The sequence below is a fragment of the Onthophagus taurus genome, chromosome 11, assembly GCF_036711975.1.
Source record: "Onthophagus taurus isolate NC chromosome 11, IU_Otau_3.0, whole genome shotgun sequence".
NCBI classification, from domain to species: domain Eukaryota; kingdom Metazoa; phylum Arthropoda; class Insecta; order Coleoptera; family Scarabaeidae; genus Onthophagus; species Onthophagus taurus.
In genome coordinates, this window is record NC_091976.1 from 10611306 (window position 1) to 10616977 (window position 5672).

Genomic DNA, 5672 nt, shown 5'->3' on the forward strand with positions numbered 1-5672 from the left:
ATGCACAGAACCTAAGATTTTCAAACCTATTCCTTTTAACAATATTACATTACAATCTAAAGATATTTTTTCAAGGTATAATATATATTCATGGTATAATCCTTGGCTTTTTTAAATAATAATTCTATTTTGAAATTACTCTCAAACTGTGATATGTAGAGGAGAGACATTTTTGAAAAACGCGGAGTTTATTCTGTAAACACATAGGGCTAACACGAAGAAAATTGGGTATACAAATACATGAACACAAGAATAAAATTTACTGAAACGTTTATAATGAAACCAACATATAATCTAGGATTCATCATGAAAAATATAGTAATAATAAGAAACTTCAGATTAAGTACGATGAGAAGAGATCTCGATGAAATCACATTCGCTACTAGGTTCACCCAAAGAAATTGTATAACTAGAAGCAGCATTGCCTATCTCCGCCCGTATACGAGATTGAAGCCAACGTTCGAGTGTTTGTTTTGGTCATCGAGATACATATAATTTACTGGAGTACGTGCTCACGATATTCGCTTGGTCGAGAAAATGGTCCGATTCGCCAGCATGTTCCCTGTTAAGTCAGGAATATAGGCAACCCCCTTTGCACCCCCGATAACTTGTCACTTTAAATATCACGATCGATATTGATCGATCGATCTCTCTTCTCGGCCGTCCGTGGTGCGATATCGATCTATTCTTGACCTTCCGTTGTGCTATCGACATAAAGGGGTGTAAAAGTGTGTAAAAGAAGGAGAATTAGAGTAAGACAATTAAAATTTAATTACAATCTTTTATTTCCTTATCACTTCTGTGTTCCTTAATTGATTAAATATTATTTGAATTACGATTCAGCACCGGTTTTAATCCCGATCCTATATCGCGCGAACATTCCCCCACCCCATAACGGCAAGAAATACAAATAGTACTACCTAATGAATATAATTCAGCATGAATTTATTCAATATTTACTAAGTAATTCAAATAATGTTATTCAATAATGATGAAAAATACATATTTAAGTTATTATAGAGGAAAAAAAAAATATATAATTTTTTTTCCGTATGTTACGTTGAAGCTTTTTGCCGTTATAGTGGGGGATGCCGGCTCGTTTTCTAGCTCAAAGCACGCACTCCAGTGAACATAGTATATCTCGATGGTTTTGGTATTGGTCCTACTGACAGTGGCGTGTATAGTTTCGGTATAATCAGACTTACACAGTGGCGTACATGAAGAAATGTATATTATCATTATTTTAATTAATTAATTTATAATTGTAACCGTATAAATTGTGAACAGTTTATTTCTTACAAGTAAATTAAAGATGATATAATTGGAATTTTACAGTGCTTTCATGGTAAATACTGCAGTAAAAATATTGTATTTGCAAATAACATTGGTAATTTGTTTACAAATTTTTATTACATAATAAAAAACTTAAAACTTAACTCATAAATATAAGTTTTAAAATAACTCTCATTGATTTGAAAATAATATTTGTTTGCTTAACATATGTCAAAGCCTAGGTTCTTGATTTATTAACTTGGTTTCATTAAATAACTTTACGTTAATAAATTTTGTTATTATTAACTTTATACATTGTATTTCATGCCCATCAATAACATGCATCACGATACGCATGACCTCCAAAAAGATCATAAATGTTTTGAGGTAAACTTAATAAAATGGAATTACTTAACTTTAAAAGTATGTTCTTGTTATTGAATAATACATTTTGTCGTTTATAGTCTCTAATAATTTTTTCTCTAATTAAGTAAAGTTTTACTACAAACTTTAAAAAACAAAGATTTAGTCATAAATCCCATATGTCTTTTGTATCTATAGTATTGAAATATTATTAGTTCCTTCTACTATATGTAAACAAAATTGACAAATAGTATTAGTTTTTAGAAAATAGTAGTTAGATAGTTAAATGCATATTGTCTAAGTTCGCAACGTCTATAATGTCCAGTGTTTCAATTTCATCATTTTTATTTTTGAATATTGATGAACAATTTAAAATATTAGTATAATCTCATGCCCTTTACTGCCGGTATGTACTAATAGTTTTTTGTATTCTTGTTCAAATTGTAGTGCAGTAGGATTGTTACAACACCAACAACGTCGCCTAACTGCACTAAAAAAATCCTTAAATAGTTTTGTGACAATTTATAGTTAAATATAATTTTTTTTCTATCATTAGGAAAACTGTAATCATTTTAAATAATATCTTTTTTCAGAAAAATATACTATATTTTTCGGACTATAAGACGCACCTCAAATTTAGAGACGATTTATTGAAAAATATATTTTAATGGTAACTTCGGACCAAAAAACGCACCCAAAATTGAGTCCATTTTTCTATGTAAAAAGGTCCGTTTTATAGTCTGAAAACTACGGAACTACTAAAATGTTAACGTCGCCAAAGCCAAAACACAAATGCGCACACAAGCCTTGAGAGAATTATTCATTTATTAGGGTTCGGTAAACATGGATAAACATAAATCAGGTAAATTTATTTTCAAAGAAACCATAAAAAGATTGGCCTGTTCGGAAATACTCGGTGATCGTCGGCCGGACGGTCCGATCTGAGCGCGTCCCATTCTGGACTGAGTGAAAACGTAAACAAAACACATCGAACGCTTCAACTCTTGGTGTTTATATATGCTTCTAGTTATACAATTTCTTTGGGTTCACCAATATGAGCGATGTTCAGTTCAATGATATAGAGAATAACATCCTAAACTCTAGCCATAAACAAATTTTACCATTCAATGGAAGCCCAATCAATGTTCAATCGACATAAAAAAAATTTTAAGATAACTTTAATATTATAAAGAACATAAATCATTTTACAAAACCCCTCCCCTCCCTCTCATATCAGGTATTTTGGCTGACATTTACGTTAAACATTATGAAACTAAAATTTTCACAGATAAGTACGTTTTGTTCAATAAAGACATTAAGTTCTACTGTAGATTCATTGATGACATCCTGATTGTTTACGAAGGCAACAAAGCAAAATTTCACGCACTTTGTAACCTAATTAATAATTTATGCGCCTTAAACTTCACCACCGAACTTGTATGTAAAAACAACATAACTAACAAACTTGAATTAGCATCTTTAGAAAACCTTCATGCACTGACTCCATCATTACTTAATTCTCACACAATAGTACTCAACACAAGTTTGCTTCATTTAGCGATTACAAATAGAAATAAAGAAAATTTTAAAAATTGGCTTTAACAACGGTTTTAATATGAGCGAAATCAAGTCACTAGACAAGTCAATAGATCCATTTACCCTCATTAGAAAAGTCAACATTGTTTCATTACTTTAGCTTTTCACCCCTCCCTAATGGATTTAAAAAGAAACTCATACAAAATAAACATCAACTTAGTCTTCACATCTAATAGCAAATTAGGTCAGTTGTTAGTTAACACCAACCACAAATACGACAGTCTTGAATGAAATGGACTATAAAATCACCTGTGAGAATTTAAAAACCAGAGCCGAGGAACATTTATCTAAGAATTCATCCACTTTCTGTACACATTTAAAAACTGAAAACCACAATTCTAACATTAATAACGTTTAGTTAATAAAAAGAATAAACAAATGATTCTTAACGACATTACAGACTTTAATAATAACGCATACTTCATGAGATTTATGACTTCAGATATATAACCTGTTTATTAGTTGTTTATTTCGAACTGGATGTCGTGACATTGAGTTGTGGGTGTTTCCACCCTATTATTCAGTTTTCTTTTAATTTAATAACATATTTCAGTTCTGATAGTTTCTTAAGCTTTGTATGAACAACATTGTATATGTTTTAAATGGAGTAGTTTTGATTTCCTAACCTCAACTATATTTTCAAAGAAACAAGTAAGTTATTATATTTATTTTTGTTCCTTTTGATAACATTTTTTTTTCTTAACTTATGTTATTTATTTAATTTATTTTTGCAGTTCTTTATAGCTTCCCATTTAAACAACAAAGGTCCAAAAATGGACTTATTGGAACAGTAAGAGATTTACAAATTCAAGAAGAACTTAATACAATGTTTTATTAACTTTTAAAACACAAATTTTTTCTGTTTGTGAGTTATTTTTTCTACTTATTTTATATTCGAATATCTGTCATATGATATGTTTTTAAATGTAGATTCGGCTGATGATGAGTAAAACACTGCTCGAAACCAGTTCCAAATAAATATATTATTTTAAAGCAAGTAAGAAGTTTTTTTGAAATATTCAAAATACCAAAGATATTGAAACTGTAGAGCCTTCTAGTTTAAGATCCAAACAATGACTTAAAGTGCCTAAACAGTTAGGTGATTAGGTTTTACACTTTTAGTTTTAGTTATATTATATAAATATAGTGACATTGGTATGTAAGGGCTGGGTTGGCTGCAACTTTAATCAGATTATATGTTCCCCTAAAAAATAACATCAGTTGCTCATTAAGTTATTACTAATTAATAAAGTTATTATTAGGTACAAACACTATTGATATATTATGCATAATATAATTTCTGTTCTACATTTTCTACAAAACAAGATGATCATCTTATGTTGTTAATTTATAAACAAAGTCCTTCAAAAATTAACTATTACCTGGTAAACATTGTATTAAAAAATTGCAGCAGTGTCACCATAGTTTATCTTTAATTTTCAATAAAGAATTAATTCCTTGAGGGTGTCAGTCCCTCATTAACCAAATCACACCAATCTCTAATGTCTATCCACAATACAATTCCACCTAAAATATAGAAAAAATTACATTACACAATAACATAAAAATAAATAAGAATGTAATATTGTAGTTAATAAAAAATACACGTTTCTAATTTATTCCTTATCCAAACCAAAACTTTACAAATTCTTCCTTTATCCATACCATGGCACCATTATGATTTTCCATATCACCTTTGGAACATCGATTTGCAATAAATTTCCGATTTTTTGTTTATTGGTAGATAATTTTCAACGTAAAGATTACAAGAAAGACTCCACTTGCAACATTTAGACATTTTTGTAAACTTCATAGTGAAAAAGCTGTTAAAACTTAGAGAGAAGCTTCTTCCAAACAACATTGTTTTTAATTGGAAAACAAAACAACATCGAAACCAATGAGATGACTATTACATGCAGGTAATGCAGGTAACAATAGAAAATCAATAAAACAGTTGCATCACTAAAACAAAATAAACACGTGTAGTTGGGCATCTTATTAACAGATGGCACGACTCAATTTGTCTACAATTTTAGTTTTAAATAAAAAATTATTGATTTAATTCAAACTTTTATTTAAAGTTAATAATATAACAACGTAAAAATTACAAGAGAGATTCCATTTGCAAGATTTGGAAATTTTAGTAAACTTGATTGTTTAAACTCGTACAATTATAGTTAGACATCTTATTAATAGGTGGCACGACTTAATTTGCCTTAAAATTATTAATTTAATTTAGATATTTATTTCGAGTTAATAATATTTAAATAGTAAGATTCAATTAGATCCATTTTTAACCAGTTGTTGAATTATTACAATGAAAATTGTAATCTGTACTTTCACAGGTTTTTTATTATTTAAATATCTTTGTCTTACATATTTCGATGTAATATTATCATCAGAGACGCTACAAAAGATGTAATTAATAATTAAAATATTTT

The 5672-nt window shown here is 28.9% G+C and overlaps 1 long non-coding RNA gene across 1 annotated transcript; it reads right to left on the reverse strand.

Moving 5' to 3' along the window:
- Positions 1 to 4192: 4192 nt before the first annotated feature.
- LOC111416122 (uncharacterized) lies at positions 4193 to 5134 on the reverse strand. Its single transcript, XR_011641828.1, has 2 exons — positions 4837 to 5134; positions 4193 to 4758 (listed from the first exon to the last, which is right to left on the reverse strand). It is a non-coding gene; the product is annotated as an uncharacterized lncRNA (long non-coding RNA).
- Between the last annotated feature and the right edge of the window lie 538 nt (positions 5135 to 5672).